The sequence below is a fragment of the Rhamphochromis longiceps genome, linkage group LG1, assembly GCF_057381845.1.
Source record: "Rhamphochromis longiceps isolate RC_006_pf linkage group LG1, R_longiceps_female_GT1.1, whole genome shotgun sequence".
In the NCBI taxonomy this organism is placed as follows: Eukaryota; Metazoa; Chordata; class Actinopteri; order Cichliformes; family Cichlidae; genus Rhamphochromis; species Rhamphochromis longiceps.
Window position 1 is genome coordinate 36,822,791 of NC_140557.1, and position 24,712 is coordinate 36,847,502.

The 24,712-nt window shown below is 41.3% G+C and overlaps 1 protein-coding gene across 6 annotated transcripts in view; it reads left to right on the forward strand.

Moving 5' to 3' along the window:
• The first annotated feature begins 1,100 nt into the window (after positions 1-1,100).
• LOC146679117 (C-myc promoter-binding protein-like) overlaps positions 1,101-24,712 on the forward strand; it is a 90,347-nt gene continuing 66,735 nt past the window's right edge. For 5 of the 6 annotated variants that reach the window (XM_085408105.1, XM_085408100.1, XM_085408103.1 and 2 more), the window contains exon 1: positions 1,101-1,321. The gene's annotated coding sequence lies outside the window, so the exon portion shown is untranslated. Of the gene's footprint in view, positions 1,322-15,456; positions 15,579-24,712 lie in introns of all 6 variants that reach the window. The other variant, XM_085408101.1, reaches the window with a different exon arrangement.

Consider the following 24,712-nt stretch of genomic DNA (forward strand, 5'->3'; position numbering starts at 1 on the left):
TAAAACTGACTTGTCACTCACATAGTAGGCCAGCCATTAAGAATACCTTTAACTACATTCATTTCTCTAGTGGTGGCTACCATTTATAAAATGAGCATTATATTGGATTCAATGATACTTGAAATGATCAATTTGCATCATAGATTTATCAATACAATGCTTATTAAGGTCAAAAACTGGGACCGGAGAGATCTTTTCCCAAAGTCTTCTGTATAACTGGATTTGCAGCCTTTATTATCCTGTTAGCTGCTCTTTACCACCACTTCACTCTAGTTTATCCACTACCTTGCACAAGACCACCAGTAATGGTGGTCAGAAAGCTTGGACAGCTTGAGCTTGGTTCTACCTGAGATCTCTTCTTCTTAAAAGGGAGTTTTTCCCTTTCCACTGTCACCTATTGTTTGCTCTTTACTTTTCACTATACAGCACCTCGAGGCAATTGCTGCTTGGATTTGGTCCCAGATAAATAAACTTTAATTGAATTTTGAGATTTTAAACTAATCTAATTTATTGATTAGATTCTGAATTAAGTTTTAAAAAGCAGTTTTTAGTAATGTTTCTTTTAATACTTGTATTATTATCGTTAATAGTACTGTTATTGTGAGTGCCTTTCTCTTCTTTTGTATATATTCATCTAGTTTCTATATAGCCCCCTTGATTGCATATATTTCTCCTATTAGTCATTTATTCCTGCTGTCTTACTATTTATATCTTATTCCTGCACAGTTGGTGTGGAGCAACCACAATAACAATAAAGGAACTATTTTATTCTATTGTTCTGTAATAATTTTTCTATTATTATTATTATTATTACCGGTATTATTATTATTATTATTATTATTATTATTATTATTATTAAAGGTAACCTATTCCACAGAGGACTTTAATTAATTTTAAAATATTCTGTTTTTACAGTGTGATGAGAATGTTTTTCACATAGCAGTAAAGTCCTGAGTCCACCTGTGGTCAGTCTCTTATCGTGGGTCTCCCGGGAATGACTGCAAGTCACTTAAACGTCCTCTGAAGTGACAGAAGCGCGCGCGCGTGTGTGCGTGCGTGCGTGTGTGTGTGTGTGTGTGTTGGCGGATTCCCATCACAACCAAGATGGCGGCGGAGCGGACAGCCGGCTCGGCACAGTGAGTGACAGGAGAAGCAGCCTCGGTCGGTTGGACAGCTAACAGTTAGACTCTGAGGGGGAGAAAAATACAATAACAACACATCCCGCACCGTTCATCTCACCTTCTGTAATGCAACAGCGTCGGTAGAAGCCAGACACCGTCCGAAGTTGTGTGCGAGGACTAATCTGACGTTCACAAGCGGGGTAAGTGCGAAATGATGAACCGTTACCCTGACTGGCTGCTTGGCGTGTTGAGGGATTTACCGAACGGCTGCAGGCTGCTAACTTAGTGCTCGAACAAGCTGGAAATCCCTTATGCTAGCCCTGTCACCTAACTCGTGTATGTGTTTGTTGACATTTGTTTATATTTTATCTGTCAATAATGACAATTCACTCTCGCAGCTTTTGAACCAATACGACTCCCATGCTTTCCCCGCTTCTCGACATCTAGGTATGTGCCACAGGTTGTTTGCACTCATCGCTAAAATTTGGGAACATTTTAGTCACCGTGAACGACATAACAGCCAGTCAAAGCACGTCAAGCCTCAAACGATCCGCTGAAATGTCTAATTTACCCCACGAGCGAGCTAAAAATAACCCAAAACACTCTCCGTTTGCACCCCGTTGCCTGAGGATATTTTAGGTTGTTCGGCTTTGTATCAGGGGGGAAAAACACCTCTCATTTAGCCTTGCTGTTAAGCAGGGGCGTAGAAAGTGCACGGACAGTCTTTCCTATGTTTTATGTGAAGGATTTTCAACCTGGACCGGAGGGTATGTCAGTGGTTTTCGCTAAGCTGTGTGGTGGTGAGAGATTTCATGACTGGTGAAGGGTGATGAGAGTGTGCTAATGCGGGTTTGCAAACGTGCAAGTTTGATGGGACATGTTTGCTGTTAATGTGCAAATCCTTACACGTATTTCTGTCAGAGAAATGCTGTCAGACCCATACCAGGAGTGGTGCTGGTGTAGTCTGTCAGACATCAGACAGGAGCAGCAGTGGCAGCCACTGGGGTTTGACATTCTGGAGGTCTACCCCCCCCCAAAAAAAAGAAAAAAAAGAAAAATCCCACTTACATCCTTTCCTAGTGTTTTTCCATAGCATGAGATGGACAAGTCTGATCAAATCACACATGTGACAGAAAGCCTGTCGTTTGAAAACCTCTGCTCCACATACCAGAAAGGTAACCTGAACTGTAAACCCACATATATTCTCTTTGCTCTGATATGGGACATTTCTCATGGGAATATTGTGTTGTTGTGCATCCTGTTGATGGGATGTTTATATGTCGCCTTATTACCTTGCAGTATGTGCTCAAGAGGGCAGAAAGGTACCCTTCTGGTAGGAAATTAAGTCGTAGTTTAAAAGAAGGTGCTGTCGCCTGACACAGAGGAGCCGAACAGCATGCACCAATTGCCTGGATTGTTGGAGTGAGCTGCAGTGTCAGTAAAACATCAAAAAGGAGCAGACAGCTAGACAGTGTCCTGACTTGAGTTAAAGCCCACTGTCTGTAAATAACTGACACACAGTGCTCTCTCTCGTGGCGGTGATGGTTGTAATACCCGAGGCACAGGGTTCATGTTATTCCCATCTTGTGTAATTCAGTGAAAACAAACAAAGTGAGGAAACAATTTGACTTGACAGAGTTGTCAGTGACAGAGTGTAGCTCTAGATGCCTGAACTGGAGAATCTGTTTTTTTGGCAGAGTGCAAGTCTGACAATTTAGCCTGTTGCAGATTGATTTTTTTTTTCTTTTACATTTCCAACAATTTCTGTCACAAACTATGTGTATCCCTGAAGATACACTGTTAGCACTCTCACAGAGAAGCCTTTCTGGGGTTCACAAACTGTATGGAAAAATCCTGTTGATCACTCTCCTGGGTTTATTTTGTGATGAAAACACAGTGAAGATTGGAGGCTTTTAAGGATTTGCTACAGTAAAGTTAATGAATAAACAGAAGGTTGTTGCCCAAAGTGAGTTTCTTCAAGTGCCTGGGACAGCACCTTTTCACTAACGTTAATGCTGACGTAGAAGGGTTACTAATGAGCCCCCAAATATTCCTATAATTATATTCAGCTTTGAGATGTTGGATTCAACTGTGGCTTATACAGTTGGATAGAGTGATAGCAAGGGTGGCTGAATAGAGACAGTGAAAAAGATGCTGAAAATAAATGACAGTCACGCTTTTGAAATTGTCCTCTCCATCTCTCTGGTGATTTCTGCAGGACTGTGAATTGATGCATGATAGGTGAGTCTAAGAAGGAACTCTTTGACTTTCAAAGAGAAAAGATGTTAATGAAGCAACCTGACCCATGTGAACACAGTGCACAAGTTCTTGCACGTGGACAATATACAACACATACTTTAAAAAATGTTGTATGCTATAGTTTCCCTAAGAAAATCAACAATGAATAAACACTTACATAAAACTATTTAATTCAGTTCAGTTGTATTTATGTGGCACTAAATCACAACAACGCATTCTTCTAGGTGTTTTACATTGTAAGGTAAGGACCAATAAAGACAATAATGCAGAGAAAACCCAACAATGAAACCACCAACTATAAGCAAGTACTTGGTGACAGTGGGAAGGAAAAACTCCCTTTTAACAGGAAGACACCTCCGGCAGAACCAGTCTGATTGAGGGGCAGTCTTGTGTGGTGACTGGTTGGGGTTGAGGGGAGGGCACAATGTGGAAGAAAGCCAGAGATAAATAATTACTTATGATTAAGTGCAAAGTGATGTATAAATACATGGAGAGGGAAAAATTGTGAGTGAATAAGAAATGCTCAGTTCAGTGCATTATGGGAAGCCCCCAGCAGCCTCGGCCTATTGCAGTATAACTGAGGGAGGATTCAGGGTCCCCTGATCCACCCCTACTCTGTAATCTTTATCAAAAAGGTAAGTCGTAAGCCGAATCTAGAAGGTCTGCCTCCCAAATCTAAAGTGAGGGCTGGTTCCACATTCATGAATGTAAAGATTTATCAGAGTCGCTTCAGTATTCTTCAGTATTGGCTGATGTTTGCCTTACTGACTGCCACTGACCTATCTGCAATTTTGTTACAGTGGAAAAAAAAGTCTTACAAAGAACTTACCTAGTAATTTATCAGTCACAAGTCATCAGCCAATGAGCATACCTTGCATAGTCCACCATTAGAAACGCCAGTCGTTTTAACATGTCACAGAGTATAACCTGAAATGTAAGACTGAGCCCATAAACTCATGGGCTCAGGAAGGTGTTTACAGTCTTATATAAGCCTGCAAGTCATGGGTATCACCCATGGGTGCAGATTTAAGGCATTTCATTGCTTGGTTTTTCAGACCCCAAAGCTACGTCCATCTTTTATACTATTTAAATATATCATTCACATTTATAAATGCCATCTTATTTCATATTATTTCTATCAATATTTCACCAATATTCAGTGGTTACATATATTTTCCCCCATGTATCAGTGCATGTTTTATAAATGTTTCATTTCCAGCTGGCCAAAATGGCCAGTTGGCAATATATTTGCAGAGATGCAAGAAAGAATATTTTTTAGCTTGTCCTATTTAGGACAATTTTTTTTTTTTTACAACAGCCAAAAAACATCAAGTCAGTGAGTATAGTCAGACGAAGGATTATTGGCAGCCAATAGGTGGTGGATTAGCTTTTAGATAATCAGTGTGCACAGTCTCTAATGTGTTGGTAAAGAAAATTTGAAGCATGTGGTTGGTTTACCAAGCATGGGCTCTAGGTTAGCTTTTTAGTTCAAAGATTGGTCTACACTCAGACCATAATAAGAATCTAAAAATAATAAGTGTCCGTGTGCAGCTTTCCACTTTAGCTCAAGACAACACAAAGAAAGTAGGCGCCATCTTTTGGCTCTATATTGCAATTGTACTTTTTGGCATTTTATGAAAAAGTTCAATTCTTAGGAAGGCAGACCACTACATTTTTTAACGTAAGAGGATAATGTTTCCAGCTTAATGTACAGAAGCCAAAAGAAGATGCAGCTGGAAAAGAAAATGCTGCTGCTATCAATGTGCACATTGAACAAGTGAGAGTAGGATTACATGTTCCCAGGGAATACCATCCACAAACACTAATTAGCTGTAAGCTCAGACTCGTTGTCTGCAGGGAAAAAAAGGCAGGATGTATCCTCAGTTGGTGGGTGGCATCTGGTGTTACACTAAAATTTGGGAACTGAGCTCATAGCACCCAGGAAAGTCATCTGTCAGAATACAAAAATTCATTTCTCTCAGTTCAGATGCTGGTACTTTTTCCAGCAGTTATCCAGCAGTTGGCTATATGTGTAAATTGAGCTAATCACATTTCACTACAGTGAGAGTGGAGAGCTGGAAAGGTACTCGGGCTCAAGGGGTGGGTTGTGAAGCAACAAATTGCTTGTTAGTGCTTTTGCTTCAATTTCACAAAAATATAAGTGAAGAATTATGAGAATATGAGTGGAAAGGCAAAATAAAAAGAAACACAATGTTAGGCAATTGCCTTTTTTGTTATGAAGGTTTTCTTTTTGTTTTTTTGCAAAAGTGGCAGACCCTTATTTCAGTACATTTTGCCTATTAAGAAACATATCTGGTCTAACATGATGGTTAATGTAGTTTAGTCAGGACAACTTTAATTAAAAAGATTATTTGTATCAGCAGTAATTTATATCGCCAGTATAGTTCTATAGAAAGCTGGAGTAGGGAGATGCTGCAGCAAGACCCAAGCAGTACAGAGCAGGCATTCATGACAGCAGATACAACACTGTTATAAGGTTAAAGGAGCTGAGCTGGGGGTGGGTTGCAAAGAGACTTGCAGATGCACAGTGTCTCTAGGCAGGGCTAAGCAGCTTAATATCGTAGCCTATATGAGATTCGTCAGTTTTATAGAAGTATAGAAGTGATGACTCACACACACACATACACACAGCAATGCTTAAAAACAGCGCTAATTTATATAGACTAACATTAGAGAGGCAAAAGTCAGTCAGTCAGTTAATAATACCGGCTAATTAAAAGATGATAGCAAACTGCATGTTTAGTTTTTGTTTTATATGGGTGGGCCTGCAATCACAAGCGTTGAAGATCTGTATTTTTCTGCTCTGTTCCACTTTGAATAAACTTTCCCTTTAACAGATTGAACTAAAACTATGTTGAGCGTAGGCTTGCCACAGTCAGTGCCTGACCAATGAAGGCTGTAATTTTCTGGTTCTCACATTGTTGTGCTGCTGCTGCTGTGTGGCCTGCTGATTTCACAAGGGTACAAGGTTATTCTCCCAGTTTCGTCTCAATATTCAGACCTGTGCCTATCAAAAACAATAAAGATGTTACTGCCAGAACTCCAGAACAAAACTGCCAGACTCAAAAGTGAATAAGCTGAAAATAAAAAAACCCATGAAAACAATAAAATATAAAGGAATGCAAACAAATGCATGTGACTTGAAGACCAAGTCAGACCCTTAAGAATGCTTTTCTGCCAAACAGGGAATTAAAAGATCAGGCTGGGAGACAAGGCAGGTCTGAAAGATCAGGTTTCCTGGAGACATGCTATTTAATTCCCACAAGGCTCTGCATTAGCACTTCCTTGTGATAATACTGTACACAGAGCCAGGAAGGTAACATCACATATAAGACTGGAGTCAGGGGCAAGTGATTCTAGTTTATACTTTGATATCTGTATATTAAATTATGATCTTGAAATTCATTAAAGGTGAGAGAGTTCTTTCTCCACCCCGCAGCTATTTTTTCCCCAGTTACACTTCATGCTTAAATTGCAGCCTGCAGTTGTTAGCATGTCACCAAGATGGAGAGCAAAACCTGTCAATGAAAGATAAGGTGTGCAGGAACCTCGGCAAATGGGTTTATCTGATATCTAAGGCACTATTGCCAAAATCAGACTGCAGTGAAGCATCAATAAGTGGGACACTGAGTGCAGAAATAAAGACATGAAGTCACTTCACTATTCACTGGAACCACAATGTGGGGCAAATTTATTGATTAAAGATTGGCAGATAAAGTGGCTTGACTAAAATCTTGATCAGTTCTTTAGCTATTTGCAGATTTGGTGGTTAAAACTGAAAGTTGAAAAAAATATTCTGAACTGGGTTTAGATCTGAATGTTTTTCAGGAAAAGAGAGGATTTTTTTTTAAGTAAGATGTGTGTTACTGGCTTTTGATTAATCAGAATTAATCATTTAAATCTGCCCCTGATCATCAGAATCAGTATACCGATGATCCATGAATGATTGACCTCCCCAGAGCCCAAACCACAACATTATTGAAGCAGTCTGGTGTCAACTTAAGAAAGAACAAAAGTCAGCCAACATTCGAGATGCAGTTTTGAATGTCCTTCAAGAAGCCTTGATAACATTTTCTGAAGACTACTTAAAGAAAAGACAAGAAACCTGCCTAAGAGAGTTCAGGCTGTTTGGAACAATAAAGCTCTTCATACCAATTATTTACTTCCAGGGTTTTCTGGAATTAGGAAAAAATATTTTGAGCTCTATTGTATACAGTCTACATGGAGACATGTTGCGACACTTCCTTGTGGCAATACTATGAAAAAATGCTTTCTCAGACATGTGGCCATCCTTAGTTTGGACTGCTATTTAGTCTGTCTTTTTTTTTTCTTTTTTTTTAACCTTTATTTAACCAGGAAAAGTCCCATTGAGATTAAAAACCTCTTTTTCAAGGGAGTCCTGGCCAAGAGGCGACAACATGTTGAAATTACAAAGTTACATACATATTATAAGTAACAATTACATTTTAAAAACATTTTTCTCTGGCTCTCTCAATCTGGACTTAAAAGCATTTAATGAAATAAGATCTGCTATCTTCCAGTCTTTTTGCATCATGTTCCATGTGAAAGGGGCAGCATAAGTAAAAGCCCTCTTTCCCAGTTCAGTTCTGACAAATGGAACACTGTTTTTGCCTCATAACTTTTCTCCCCCTTGTCTATAATCACATATTGAGGTTAATAGTATCAGCTGCCAGCAGGTAAAGTCTGTTACTGCTGTGTCTCATGCTGCTACATCCCCATCCATCATGGCTTGAGTTTAATCATCCATAACCAACGCATCACTCAGAAGGAGTGAGAGGTTGCCTTAAACTTTAGCTGCATTTTAAAAACATCCTTTGAAATTTAGGTCAAGACTTTGCACAAAGTTTTTCCAGGTACTTGCTATGCTCTCCAATGCTGTTTATGCTGAGGCACCTTACAGTGCCATTAGCATATTCATTCTTGGTATAGGTTAGTCACAGCAGGGCCTAGATTGCTAACCTTGCCACAATAAAGTCCACAATCTGCGCCACGGTCTGTCGCTGTGCATTATGACTGGCTACTTTATGGACACATGTAAAGTATTTGTGAATAAAATGTTGCTTCAACACCCTTCTCCTGCTTTGTCGAGTGCCTAATATGGAAGATTTAAGTTGCTATCTAGACGTTATTCTGGAGGCCTCTCTTTATTGAACAAAGCAGCACATTTTTACATTCTTTAACCTTGATGCTTGTTTGACGGTATACTTGTTGTGTGCTTCAGAAGCTGATATGGTTTTTATTAGGGCTGAACGATTATGGAAAATAATCTAATTGCGATTTTTTGCCCCAATATTGCGATTGCGATGCGATATGCGATTATTTTTTAAGGTCTTTGTCTTCTGTATTATTAAACAAAGACAAGCAATACATCATATAGTATGGCCAATACTATATTACATTAATTTTAAACTGTTCTTTCCTGGAAGACAGACCTCTGTTATGATGACATGAGGTGATGCATGAATTGATGACTGACATTTTTATTTAACTTCTTCAATCACAACAGTATATTTGAACATACACAATAGTTTATTTTTAGCTTACAAACATCTGAGCATAAAGTGCTGACAAGGAACCCTGGTGTAAACATTAAAATGAAAGTCAGTACAATGTGCAGATTGCAGAAATATATATAAAAAAAATCAGTGGCTTTACCACACTCAGTTTTTCGACATCTGTGAACTACTAGACAGTCATTCAATTGAAAAATAATATTAAATAAATAAAACTAATAAATAAAAAATACACACATCTTACTGATCTCTGCAGTCAGTAACATTACACATAAAGTGCAAACATAATAGCAATTGTATAAACACACACACAAACACGCCTTTAAAATTTAAAGGCGTGAAATTGGACGGTCTAGCCTTCTGAATCAGAAGGCTAGTTCTGATTAGCGTCACCGCTGTCTCGGTGGAGTTTAATAAACTCGGCCGTCTGCTTCTTGCTATCTAAAATATAACCAGACACTGGTGTAAATTCTCGACTGTCTCATACTTCTGTTTAATAAGTTTTCTGTTTGACGTTTAGTCAGCTGTGTGAAAACCAAGGAGGAACCCACCCGGGGGATTAATAAAGTTTTATTTTATCTAATCTAATAACTTTAATCTCAGCCAAACCGATTTACTCACGAACAAACAAAACACTGAAAAAAGCCCAACAATAAAATTTTTAGGTTGTCTAAGTGACTTATATATTACGTTTAACCCGAGCAGCGAAACTCCGCGGTGATCTGAAAATGATGTGCCGGGAGTTGTGCCGTTCTCGGCCGCATCAGTAACCCTCGAGCTCCCGGCTAGCTGTCGAGCTGGTGGGTAGCAGACGCCTCTGAAAACGTCGAAGCACTTTTGCAAATATGGGATATCTTGATAAACCGAGCAGATATTTGATGTTTACACAGCTACTTTCTCGCCTGAAAATATGTTAAAAGTTTATTTTGTGACCCAGAAAGATTAGTATGAGTAATTTTAAAACTTAGTAGCGGCCGCCATTGCTGGAAACTGGAGTTTGGCTGGGCCGCGCTATGAATTCTGGGATATGGTAGTAATTTGGACAGCCTTCGGCGCGTCGCTGTGACGTAATCGGTCTACAAATGCGGCCTCAGGAGGATGCAGCCCATGAATTTGGACATGTCCAGAGTATAATCGCAGCCTTTGCGGTTAGAAAATTGCACTTGATCATGTCGCGATATTATCGCAAATGCGATATATCGTTCAGCCCTAGTTTTTATTCTGTTGTCTTTTTAATAGCAGGCACAGGAAGTCCCATCTCTGTTCTTCCTGTGCTGATAATGTTGGAGGATATAAGCATTAAAGTGAAAGTAAATGAAGATTTACGGTGGAAGTTTCTGTGGATTCAGATGCCTAATGAAGCTATAACTGTACAGTAGTATAATATCAACTGACCTTTGAGATGCTCTTGATAATGATCTTGCAAAGAAAATAGAACTTTCATAGCACAGCCTCAGTACAAACATAAACCAAGTCAATTACAGCAAAAAAAATCTGTAAATGATTCTACAATAATTCATTCATCTAATATCCTACAGGCAAAACAAAATTTATTGTGTCAAATTAAGATTCCTTTATTCAAACAGCTTCTGAGGCTTCCAGCTTAAAACTTTTGATTTCAAAATTGGCATTGTAAGTCACACATCGTATTTAACCATATAACTAAACGTACTTATACAATAACCTACTCTAACAATAATTACAGTAATGCAGTATTCATGACAACCTGTGGGGCTGGTTGGAATCACACCACACCGTTTATAGCTGTAAGGTGATCTTTGTGGATCATGGATCATCAGTCTATCTGCAGGATTTGAAAAGTGTTAAAAAGAATTACGTCTCGTCTTGAGTAAGTATTAGTTGCATACACACTGGAAGAGATTAGCAGCAACACAGAGAGCAGATACTGGGGAATGTCACTGAAATTCAGCAACTTGTAGCAGTGACATACGATATAACCCATGTATTAGCTATGCAAAAGTCACAAGCATAGAGTTAAACTGCACTCAGCTTTAAGCGTAGTGGCTGAGCAAATAGGAGCCAAGGATACTGCTGATTCGCAAATGATGTTAACAAAATAAAACAAAACAAATAACAAGTTTACCTGTGCAAACGTTTATTGGAATGCGCACGATGTGAGCCAGCTATCAGCTCTGATTTAGAACAAGCCAGGTCATATGTGAATGGGGCTTTTGAACTGTGCCTCAGGGGGCAGTTGAATCCTTTTTGGTTTCACTCAGTCACCAGTTGATGTTTAACAGTTATTGTTAGCATGCCATGAAACTCAGTGACTGTGACCAAGTGTCAGTTTTAGTGTTCCAGGTTCAGGTGACCATAAAAAACTGTTATCATTGTAATTGCTTCATATACCACTGGATAATGCAAGAAAAGAATAACCCCAGGCTGTGATGCATCCTCTGACTTTTCCATCATGAGTTCATCCTTTGGCTGGTTGGACTGTGAAGTGTTATTAAATGTATTCAGTAATGTATTAAAAAGATATAAAATGGTGTTTGAAAATTCAGCGTATATATAACTCCTGTAGAAATCTTTATTTTGCTGCAATACAGTATCTGCTCTTTATGTTAACTGTCAGAGCCCAATCCTCCATCTTAGTGAATCGTAATGTTTTAACCTCCATTTGTGTCCAGTGTAATGTGTTCCTGGCTCAAAATAAGAGTTTAGAATCCTCCATTTGTCTCACTCTTTTTAGCACGTACTCGCTAAAATAGGTCTGAATAGCCCTCCTGGCTTTTGTAATTTTGTCCATCTTTTTTTCTATGTGTATGTCAACTTGGAATTAAAACAAGGTGAATGTCTACATGTTTAACTAAATGATGCCTCTTTGTATATTGCCGATTTTATTAATCTCTGAGGGAAAATTTGTTTGAGCTTGTGAAAACAAAAACCTATTTGCTGCTTAAACATGCAAACACACAAAAATACACCAATCTGACAAATTGTCACCTGCCTAATTAACAATACACTGTGTTGAAGAAGGGTTAATGGATAGCAGCTATCTCTTATGCATAATGTCTCCTCTCTGTACACACACATACACCCATTCACTTAGTCTAATTGCAGTTTAAGTGCATGTTCAGTGCTAGCTGTTTGGTAATTACAGTGACAGTGATTCCAGGAAGAACGTGCTTATCTGCCAGTGTGGAAGGTAGTAAATACATTCTGGACAAACTTAAAATGATAAAGTTATTCATTTATCGGTGAGTATATGGTTTGATATTAGTTTTGGTGATTTGTATTCTTTTGATTGTTCTTGGAGTTGGAGCACTTGTAAAATGAAGAAATGTCAGCATCATACTCAGGGGTTTCAGGTGTTTACAGAAACATGAAACCACTCATGTTGAGTTTCTCCGAGGCTGGTCGACAAGGTTAGGCAATAAGTAAGGTGTAGAGATTACAGTGGACGTGGAAAATGCTATTTCTCACAGAGGTTATCTTTCCTCCGCTATGTTACACGACCTGGATGCAGAATAGCCAAACGCCCACCCCTCTGGACTTAACTAGAAGCAGATGCTTGACTTCCTACTGGCTTGTGTTTATGTTCTCAAGCGCATTCCTTTTCACCTCCTCCACGTGTCTGCCCTGCTGTGGCTGTCTATGCTAGATGTCTATACAGCTGGAGCTGGTGTGCAGAGGCTGGCCCAATGGAGCCTCAATTGACAGAGGCCCTTTTCGCCAGTTTCATTGCTAAGTCTGGACAGCTGGAAATCGTTCTCCTGTCACGTTGCCTTAAACGAAATCCTTGTGCAAGGCCTGTTGGGCCTGGACAGCTTATCGAACTCCTCCCAGAACTCCTATTGTGATTACGAGTCAGCGAGTTTGGGCTGGGAAGCTTTGTCTATGTCTCTGGCTCCACGCCGGTCATGTGGCCAAGTTTGAATGTTCTCAGCCTGTGGTGCTTTTCTCTGATTCTTGATTACTGTCAAGATTCGGATAGAACCACAAAACCCAGATAATCTTCCTTAAGCTGACTCACAGCACAAAGTACCTTTAAAGCAAGTTAACCATGGCAGTACTCACAAAGACAAATAGCTTGCAAAGTCTTGGGAGAAATCGAGACATTTGTGATAAATGAACCAATGTCATGTATAATTCAGAAATAACATAAATACATTTTCTAGTGCAGTGAGGGGCTCCAGTGACCTTTAAAGAGATTTGTGGCCTAAACAATCTCTGCTTTTTATGATAGGAGGAATTGCTTGGACTTCTCTCTCACTGGGCGTTTACCTCAAGCTTTCCTTCCATGTCAGTCTTGCCAGGGGCGAAGTAGGGCGGCCAGCGAATTAAGATATTTGGATTAGGCCACTTAAATAGTGATGCAGTTTTTCATTCATACGCGCCAGCCGCCATGTGAGTCACAGCTCTGCATCTTTTGGATGCATCTCCCGTGGGGAAGTCCAGTGATCCTCAAAGCGGCTCGCATGCGCAAAAGAAGACGTCAAACACAACGCGCTCTGTTTAGACCCAGACCAAACAGTATTGTTTGACTGATGGCCCTTAGTATAAAGACTTGTTTCGGACTTTACGTTTCCCAATTTTGCTTTAAGTTATAAAGTTATTTTGTTATTTACAAATGGCCTAATAATTATCCTTATTGCTGTTTTAGAGAGGAGCGGTGCTTCAAATTATAGTTGGAAATGTCTGTCAGAATCTGCAGATTATACAGTACAAATAAAATGTTCACGTTTCTCCACCGTTGTCTTCCCAACAGTTTCACTAACATCTACACGGGATGGCCAGGAAGCATTTGCGATGTCTTTTTGGGTGCTTCTCCGGCGCTGATAATTGGCGTCTGTCTTGTGTCAGTGACGTAAAAGATGGATTTAATGCAACATGACCATTCAAACAGCAGTCGCTTTCTAAAACATCAGATGTGTATCGGATTCAGTACCACATAAAAAGTGACCCAGATCGGATTTGAAAATATCGGATTTGTGCCGTTCACACTGTTATACCATGATCGGATATGGGTCGCGTAGGGTCAAAAAAGTCGGATTTGATGAACTTTCGCCTGCAGTGTGAACGTAGCCTAAGTTTCTGGGCTTCACATCTTGGCAGCACCGCGTTTCATACTCCATAGATTCTCACAGCCACATTTCACTGATGGCTTCATGAAAACAGGAACTTATAAATAAACAAATGTTTCTTTCTTCTATTACCTGTGTTTCCACTGCTACTCAGTCAGCAGTGTCGACTTCTTCTATTCTTAAAATATAGGGCAGGCAAGGAAAACAATTGAGGCTCATTTCAGTGGGCGTCCGCAATAGTCCTACATATGCACTGTATATAAATGTAATCCTTATATAACGTTTGCCTTGATGTGCCATGATACTACTGCTTTGGCTTATATTTTTAGCAGACTGACAGCATGGCAAGGATGAGTGTCATTCTTTGGCCCGTCATGTGTCATTCAAACAGGGAGGTGACACTGCAGAGCTCTCTGCTTTGCACTCATGTAACTGAAATAAATTAGGTCAGCATCTTTTTTCTGTTACACTTTTGTAATAAGTGTGGAGTTAACTGTACTTAGTGAGTGATCCATGAAACAATACCCAAGTCTGGTTTATGTCAGTTGAGTCTCATGCAAAATCCTCCTGGGTCAATAAAACAGCGGTGAGAGGCAAGAAACAGGATAGTGGTTGGACTGGTTGACACTCTGTGCTATTCCACCCTCTTTTATACACGGTGCACTGGTTTGTACTGTTGCTCCACAGTAAAGAAAATCGTGTATATTGAGCATTTTAGCTTCTGCCTTTTATTTTGCCTGTGAAATGCGACATATATTTGCAGTTACATAGCATTTTTCTAATCTTACTGACTGTTCTAGATGCTTTAGACTGCATAGGTTTAACCATACACAATCCTCAGGAAGTAGTTCACCATTCTCACTGCACTTGTTGTGTTTGGATCACCACCTGGAAGTCCCATCCTTATCATTTTGTGGCAAAATGGCAGCCCTTAAACTTGTATGTCAAAGTTGTCGGGACCCAGATTTGGTAAATAGTGTAGGTGCTGTGTGGTGATGGTGTTACTGTGAGAGGGCACACAGTGGCATGTGCCACAGTTTGTGGCTGTACGCTTATGCACATAACTTCATATTTGCCGCATTTCTTCTTCATCCTGTCTGGCACCCCGTTAACCTTTCCACACATAGACACATGTGCACTTTTAAAGGCAGAGAGAGTTGTAAGGTATGAAAGTACAAAAGAAATGTGTGTTTGTGTCCCACTGCAGATTTCATTTCCAAGCAGCAAACTGCAGGGTTGAAAAAATAAAGTCGGTGCTTAGCTCTATGTGAGGCTGTGCAGTAACAATTTAAACCATTTACTCAAAGGTTCACTGTTGCAGTGGTTTCGTTCTACTGTCATCAACTCCCAAGTAAATGTTTCTGAAAGAGAAGTGAGCACATGCTCCACATCCTGTCCTCTGAGTGTTTCACCAATGTGTTGTAATGTGAGTGTCCCAGGAACATTTATGAGCCTGCTCTGTGTGTTGGGCAGGAAGTTGAAATGCAGACTGTGGTCTTGGACTCAGGATGCAGTGCAGATGTGTGGCCCTCGGAGCGGCTTTGGTCACTCTTTGTTTAACCTGTTCTGTTCCCGTTGATCGCCACCGCCTCAAGGTAAATATAACAGAACAGTCTCGACGCTGTCTAAGTAATGGAAGGACCACCTTCTGCTTTTGGCCAGACATCTCTTGGCACAGAACATCAGCGCTGCACGCTGTGGCAGCCTTCTCATTTGTTTCCCACAGTGAGAAAACAAGGAGGTATGATGCATTTTGTAATTCGAGTGTAAGAACTAGAACACAGTGAACACAGCATTTTCTCGCCATCTGTCAATAGCTGGAAGGGACGACCAAAAAAAAAAAATCTGACATCGGCCTTTGTTTGCATATAAACTTTGCTCATTGCCCCTACAAAGATCATTACATGATGCCAATAAACATCCAGCTTTCTCTACCAAATGTTGTGCCCATAACAGCTAAACCTAAGTTAGAACTACTCATTAGGTTAAAAAGTCCTGCTCCATCTGCTTCCACTCTCCAAACTTTACTCCAAATCATTTAATATTAAAAGAAAAAAAAAGATTTAGTTGTTTTTTTATGTCTGTGGTTCTTTTCTGTCAGTACAGTGTCATGCATCACAAAGAAATGTTTTGCGCAGATGTAAGAGGAGTCAGTGAGGCCAGAATAGGGAAAGATTTTATCACTTTAATCTCTTCTCAACTTACACTGTTCTTGCATGATGAGGTGAATAAGAAAAGTCCCTCGCACTGCTTTATGTAGTTTTAGTGGTAGCTGGAGTCTTGCTCACGTAGCATCACATAGACTAGAGCTGGCAGCTTTTTCACCTTTTCCCCTGAGCCAATGCATTTATACAAGCTGACACACCCTGCTAATTAAACCTCCCTTCCAACACCCTCTTACTGCATATGGTTGGAATCACAGGCCTTGTCCAGTTGAATTATTATTATTAAATTGAGCAAAACTCTTGGATTACACAATCTGGTTGCAATGAGATGCAACCGGGTGAGAAATAGTCCCTGATTGTGTTGCCAGCTAAGGGAATCTTTTTTCTTTTACAGAAATGTTGGCCAACTGTGCAAAAATAGGTCTTATATGAAAACCTTACAAAAAACTGTATCTGCTCACAGTTCTCTCACCTCCTGATTACAGCTGTCTTGAACCAAGTTTGTTTTTGTGGCTTTTCACAACTTACCAGGGAACTGCTGGTAAAGGCATTGTTTCACATTGACCTGCAGAGATGGGCTTGTGCTAGCGAGGCAGGCTGAGACTACATAGCCACAGTCCAAGGCTACCGAAAAAATCTGTCTAATGTAATTGTTATAATTCTCACTAGTATATTAACAACAGCAGTTCCCTGGGTGTGAGTTAAAACACTGTGTTTCTAAGCACCAGGATTATTTTTCTTTTGACAATAGCTGCAACCATTAAGTTAGATAATGGATCTTACTAGGCAGCTGTTCCTGTTAGCATTTTTACATATATAAAAGCACCTTTTAACTATAAAGCAGTTAAAAGTTAAAAAGGGAATAAAGAAGCTGGCAAATTTGACATCTTAATACAGTTGGATTTAAAAAAAATTCCGGCGTTATTTGCTAGTTGCAGTGAAAAGTGACAGGAAAGCGGAGGGAGAGAGAAAGAAGGGAAAGGGCCGTGGGTCAGATTCGAACCTGGACCCACCTTAGCTTCTAAAACAATGTAGCAGTGCATGTTAAATGATCCATTTTAAGCAAAGATTCAGCATCTGCTCCCTTTAGATGTGCCACAGTCTCACCTCACACTATTAAGTGTTTTGGTCTTTGGCCAAATGCAAATACACTTCACTCTGTGTCACTGATTCCACTAGGTTTCTTCTTCTTCTTTTTTTCTGTTTATGTGTTGTTGTTTTTTTCTTGAAAATGGGCACAACAGTCTTGAAATAGCAGAAAATCAGTAACCACTGTACAGGGAGTGCAGAATTATTAGGCAAGTTGTATTTTTGAGGAATAATTTTATTATTGAACAACAACCATGTTCTCAATGAACCCAAAAAACTCATTAATATCAAAGCTGAATGTTTTTGGAAGTAGTTTTTAGTTTGTTTTTAGTTTTAGCTATTTTAGGGGGATATCTGTGTGTGCAGGTGACTATTACTGTGCATAATTATTAGGCAACTTAACAAAAATCAAATATATACCCATTTCAATTATTTATTTTTACCAGTGACACCAATATAACATCTCCACATTCACAAATATACATTTCTGACATTCAAAAACAAAACAAAAACAAATCAGCGACCAATATAGCCACCTTTCTTTGCAAGGACACTCAAAAGCCTGCCATCCATGGATTCTGTCCGTGTTTTGATCTGTTCACCATCAACATTGCGTGCAGCAGCAACCACAGCCTCCCAGACACTGTTCAGAGAGGTGTACTGTTTTCCCTCCTTGTAAATCTCACATTTGATGATGGACCACAGGCTCTCAATGGGGTTCAGATCAGGTGAACAAGGAGGCCATGTCATTAGTTTTTCTTCTTTTATACCCTTTCTTGCCAGCCACGCTGTGGAGTACTTGGACGCGTGTGATGGAGCATTGTCCTGCATGAAAATCATGTTTTTCTTGAAGGATGCAGACTTCTTCCTGTACCACTGCTTGAAGAAGGTGTCTTCCAGAAACTGGCAGTAGGACTGGGAGTTGAGCTTGACTCCATCCTCAACCCGAAAAGGCCCCACAAGTTCATCTTTGATGATACCAGCCCAAACCAGTACTCCACCTCCACCTTGCTGGCGTCTGAGTCGGACTGGAGCTCTCTGCCCTTTACCAATCCAGCCACGGGCCCATCCATCTGGCCCATCAAGACTCACTCTCATTTCATCAGTCCATAAAACCTTAGAAAAACCAGTCTTGAGCTATTTCTTGGCCCAGTCTTGACGTTTCAGCTTGTGTGTCTTGTTCAGTGGTGGTCGTCTTTCAGCCTTTCTTACCTTGGCCATGTCTCTGAGTATTGCACACCTTGTGCTTTTGGGCACTCCAGTGATGTTGCAGCTCTGAAATATGGCCAAACTGGTGGCAAGTGGCATCTTGGCAGCTGCACGCTTGACTTTTCTCAGTTAATAGGCAGTTATTTTGCGCCTTTGTTTCTCCACACGCTTCTTGCGACCCTGTTGACTATTTTGAATGAAACACTTGATTGTTCGATGATCACGCTTCAGAAGCTTTGCAATTTTGAGACTGCTGCATCCCTCTGCAAGATATCTCACTATTTTTGACTTTTCTGAGCCTGTCAAGTCCTTCTTTTGACCCATTTTGCCAAAGGAATGGAAGTTGCCTAATAATTATGCTCACCTGATATAGGGTGTTGATGTCATTAGACCACACCCCTTCTCATTACAGAGATGCACATCACCTAATTGGTAGTAGGCTTTCGAGCCTATACAGCTTGGAGTAAGACAACATGCATGAAGAGGATGATGTGGACAAAATACTCATTTGCCTAATAATTCTGCACTCCCTGTAGTGCTGGATCAAAGTAACATAGAACTAGGGCTGCCACGATTAGTCGACTAGTCACCATTACTTCCACTATCAAAATCGTCGAATAAGGAATAAGTAGTAGGATTTAAGAGTGTAATAACGGACTGAAACAGAAGATGGCAGCACTGCATGTACAAGGATGCCAGCTGCCGTTAAACCCCGAAGAAGAAGAAGCTGTGTCACTACCCGATCCGTACCGGAAACCCGATCGGTACCACGCATGTGCGAAAGGTGTCTACTTCCGGCCCAAGCAATTTATGATAGTTACGGGTTAGAGTATCTGTCAAGATGTTAAGGATATTAAGTATCGCTTAAATTGTTTGCAGTAATGAAACATTTCAATATAATGTAAACAAAAACGAAAAATAAAACGATAGTTACGCATCAGGACTCCCCGATCCTTACTGCGCACGTGGAAAGTTGGACCGTACAAATCGGGTCTACCCGGTCCGTACCGCTTATGTGCAGATTTATTCTTCTTCTTCTGTTTCGTTTAATGGCAGTTTACTCCCCAGTGTACGAGGATAACGCCACCTGCTGACTGAGTGAATGAGCCCTATTGTAAAATGAACTAGCGTCATTACAAATGCATGTTAAATTTGATTTAGTGATAGTCGAGTGTGTTTATGCTTGTCTGTGTGGAGAGGATCGTTGGAATAGTGATGATGATGTCCGCTATCACTGTCAATTGTCAGGAAACACTTAATCTGGCTGATGAATCTTAACGTGACATATTACTAAGTCAGTATTATTAACTCTGTAATTAGGTGCCATTCTTCTTATTTTACGGCGCTGTTGTTCAATCTGTTGAGGAGAAAAGCATGAATTTGTTTGTATACAGATTATCCATTAAGTGTCCCGGGCAGTTGAAAAGGAGGCAGAGCTGTTGAGAAATGCTATGAGCTAACTGGGCGCTAACTGTGTCACTCAAATACATTAACCGTCGCAATGTTGGCAACGAGAGGAAGTGACGTAAGATTTGCGCATGCGTGGTACCGATCAGGTTTCCGGTACGGATCGGGGAGTGAGACGGTATCATATCTGTGTCCAAATTCAGGAACCACATCCTCCTGTGCCCGCATTTGTAGGCCGATTACGTTACAGCGACACGACAAAGACTGTCCAAATTCGACAAATGCGGCCCACAAATGCGCCCTTCATTTCCCCAGATTTGAATGGGTCGGGTGTATACTTCGTGGCCCAACCTATCCCAGAATTCATAGCATGGCCCTGCTCAGTTTTCAACAATGGTGGCTGCTAGTTAGTTTTAATATTACTCTTATTATTCTTTCTGGGTAACAAAATAAACGTTTAACATATTTTCAGGCGAGAATGTAGCTGTGTAAACTTCAAATATCTGCTCAGTTTATCAAGACACCACATATTTTCAAAACGTCTGTTACCCGCCAGCTCGACAGCTAGCCGGGGTTCAAGGCTCACTAGAGCCGGTGAGAACACTGGACTCCCGGCAAATGGTTTTCAAACCCACCGCCGTCTTTCGCTACTCAGGTTAAACATGATATATAAGTCACTTAGATAACTTAGAAATGTTATTATTTGGCTTTTTTCAGTATTTTATTTGTTCCTGAGTAAAGCGGTTTGGCTGAGATTAAAGTTATAGTTTTTACACAGCTGAATAAACGTCATCTAAAATTTTCTCAGAAGTCAGTGTGCCATATGACTGCATTTGCAATAAATTTAATAACACTCTATATTAACAGTTATGCACTACATAGAACAGCTTTATAGAATTGTATTTTTTTGCAGATGTTGGCAGCTATCTTACAAAGATTTAAGATGGCGGCGCGCACAGACGCAGCGGCCCGGAGCTCCTACACTTTTGCACTTTTGGTGGTACTGTGTATTATTTCACACAGTCTGGGGTTACTTCAATACAACAGAGATGATCTACTACAACTAAGCCGTGGAGATCTTCAACTAACATCCGAGTATCTCATCCCCCCGGAGATCGTTAAGCAACCCCCGGGGCTACCCGCAACAGCAAGCCGCAGGAGGAGACGTTGCGAGCGGAGGCAGAAGAGAGGCAAGCGGGGAGGCCTGTGGGCACGGCTAAAGACTAGTCCGTTAAAACCACCACTCCCGATCATATTCCTCTCCAACGCCCGTTCAATCCGTTACAAACTGGATGAAATACGACTGCAGATCGCCACTCGACGGACTTTTAATAACTGTTCGTGCATGATTTTCACTGAAACCTGGCTGGACAGCGCCATTCCCGATGCGGCTATCGATCTAGCAGGCCGCACCGCCTATCGAGCCGACAGGTCTGCGGACTCGGGTAAGAAGACTGGCGGGGGGCTGTGCATCTATATTAACAACCTTTGGTGCACGAACGTCACGGTAACGGAAAAACTGTGCAGTACAGAGGTAGAACTGTTGGTGTTAAAGTGCCGTCCATTCTATCTCCCTCGGGAATTTTCTGCCGTTTACATCTGCGCTGTTTACATTCCACCAGATGCTAATGCTAAGCTAGCGTTAGCACAATTGAGCAGCAGCATCAATAACAGCCTGGTAGCACACCCGGACAGTGTCTTTATTGCGGCTGGGGATTTTAACCACGCGGACCTGAAATCTGTACTTCACAATTTCCACCGTAATGTGAAGTGTGCTACCAGAGGAGATAGAACGTTGGACCAGGTGTACACCAACATGGCGAATGCGTACAGAGCCCAGGCTTATCCCCACCTGGGTCTGTCAGACCATCTCTCCCTTCTGCTACACCCAATATACACACAAAAGATCAAGAGCACTGGGATTACAACCAAAACCGTGAGAACATGGCCGCAGGACGCTATTCCGATGCTTCAGGACTGTTTCCACTGCACAGACTGGGATGTATTCAAGGTGCAGGACACTGACAATCTTGTCGCATTGGACAGTTACACCTCCACTGTCTTGGACTACATCTGTTTCTGTGTGGACAATGTAACAACTTGGAAACGATTCCGTGTGTTCCCTAATAATCCACCCTGGATGACACACGGAGTTCAACAACTTATTCGAACGAGGAACAACGCTTTCAAATCCGGGGACCAGGAGGCATACAGTGCTGCCAGGGCCAACCTGAGAAGAGGCATCAAGACTGCCAAGCAGCAGCACAGGAGGCGTATCGAGGCCAGGTTTGAGAACAACACAAACCCAAGGCAGGTCTGGGAGGGCATCAGGGCTATCACGGACTACAAAAGAAGAACACCATCACCCTCAGCCGACAGTTCTACTCTGGCTGAGGATCTAAATCTCTTTTATGCCCGTTTTGACAGGGAGAACACCGACCCTGTCCTGTCCCCTCTCCCCTCAACCGACCCTGCTCCGGTCCTGAGCACTCATGAGCTGAGGCGTGTGTTCCGGAGCATTAACACCAGGAAGGCGGCCGGGCCGGATGGAGTGCTGGGCCGGGTGCTAAAAGACTGTGCTGCGGACCTGGCGGACGTCTTCACCTCTATATATAACACCTCGTTGTCCTGTTCACTGGTACCATCCTGTTTCAAAGCAGCAACCATCGTTCCCATCCCAAAACAGTCAAATGTCACATGTCTGAACGATTTCAGACCTGTGGCACTCACCCCCGTTCCCGCCAAATGCCTGGAGAGACTGGTCATTAAACACATCAGAGCTGCTTTTCCACCATCCCTGGACTCGCACCAGTTTGCATACAGGGAGAACCGGTCAACCGAGGATGCGATCGCCACAGTGCTGCACACATTACTGAAGCACTTGGAACACAGGAACACCTATGCACGGCTCCTCTTTGTAGACTACAGCTCGGCTTTTAATACCATCCGGCCATACAAACTCCGTCCCAAACTCCACCAACTGGGACTTAACTCCTCTCTGTGCAACTGGATTGTGGACTTCCTCACTAACCGTAGACAGAGTGTCAGAGTGGGTAAGAACACCTCTTCCACCCTTGTGGTCAACACCGGTGCCCCTCAGGGGTGTGTTCTGAGCCCTCTGCTATACACTCTCTTCACCCATGACTGTATTTCCTCCTGCGCGTCCAATCTCATTGTTAAGTTTGCAGATGACACTACAGTGCTCGGACTTATATCCAACAATGATGAGACAAACTATAGGACAGAGGTGCAACAACTAGAGTCATGGTGCCACGACAATAACTTGGTCTTAAACACCAAAAAGACCAAGGAGATCATTGTAGATTTCCGGAAGAGGGGTCATAACAACCATCTGCCTCTCTTCATTGGCAGTGAGGCGGTGGAGAGGGTGAGCAGTTTTAAATTCTTGGGGGTAACTGTGACCGAGGACCTGTCCTGGGGCAACCATATCACCTCAGTTGTACGGAAGGCCCAACAGCGCCTCTACTACCTGAGGAGACTGTGGAGCGCACACATTCCCAGATCTCTGATGTTGAACTTCTACAACTGTGCCATCAGCAGCGTTGTGACGTATGGATTTCTAGTGTGGTTCCCCAGCTGCACCAAGGCCGATCAGCAAGCACTCCAGCGGGTGGTGAAAGAAGCTGGCAGAATTATTGGAACAAGTCTGCCAGAGATCAGTAATATCTTCCCCACTCGCTGTCTGAGGAGGGTGCACAGTATCCTGCGGGACCAACATCACCCTGCGCGCCACCTTTTCCATCTGCTGCCCTCAGGGAGAAGGTACAGGTCTATACAGGCCAGAACATCCAGACTGGCCAACAGCCTGTATCCACAGGCTGTGAGGCTCCTGAACTCTCTGCCCCCCTCTCACGGACAATAACCATATCCAACTTCTTAATAGCAATGAACTGGTCTGCATTGGTGCATCATATCTTTATTCTCTTCCCCCTCCTGCCCCCCCCCCCCTTTCTTAAATAGATAACTATCATATCTGATATCATATCTCACAGTACAATAATATTGAATGGGTTGCATTGTTGTATTTTGTCATGTTTCTCAGGTCTTTGTCTGAATTTCTACGAACATTATTGCTAAGGATTGTCTTATTACATTGGAGTCACACTGGGTTAAATATGTACACTTGGGTTTTAAGGGGTATTTATTATTTTCTTCTTTTTTGGGGGGTTGTATGGAAGCCCCAAACGCAATTTCATTGTTCTTGACAATGACAATAAATAAATAAAATACTAAAAAAAATACTATCAGCGAATAATTTTCAGCTATTTTGAAACAAAAAAATACACTTTTTTATCCATAACAAGAACTCCATAACAGCAAATGAACTGTACAACAAAAAATACAAATGCTATTTATGGTCTCCTCACAACAATGATAAGAAAAATGAACTGGGCCAATATGGCATGTTTGTTAATACAGCGATACACATGTTAATGTGATCTCTGGTCTCCCACTCAGAGACACAGGTCTCTGAGTGTCCAGCATTCATGCTGTATAGAAACTCCATCATGCTAGCTAGTACGCAGTAGGGCTGCTCGATTATGGCAAAAATGATAATCACGATTATTTTCACTGAAATTGAGATCTCGATTATTTGACGATATTTATTAACAATAACAATGTATTGAATAATGACTTTAAAGATTGTCAAAAAATAATATAAAATAGTGTGCAAATACTGATAACAGTGCAAATGTTTGCAAAGTTCACTAAACATAGATGTTTACATTTTTCATTTATTTTTTATATTGCAGTGTTGCTCTGTGGTGCAGCTACGACACTGTAGTAAAGTTTACACACTATGTCTACTTGATCCACGTCTGACTCCGCGAACCCAT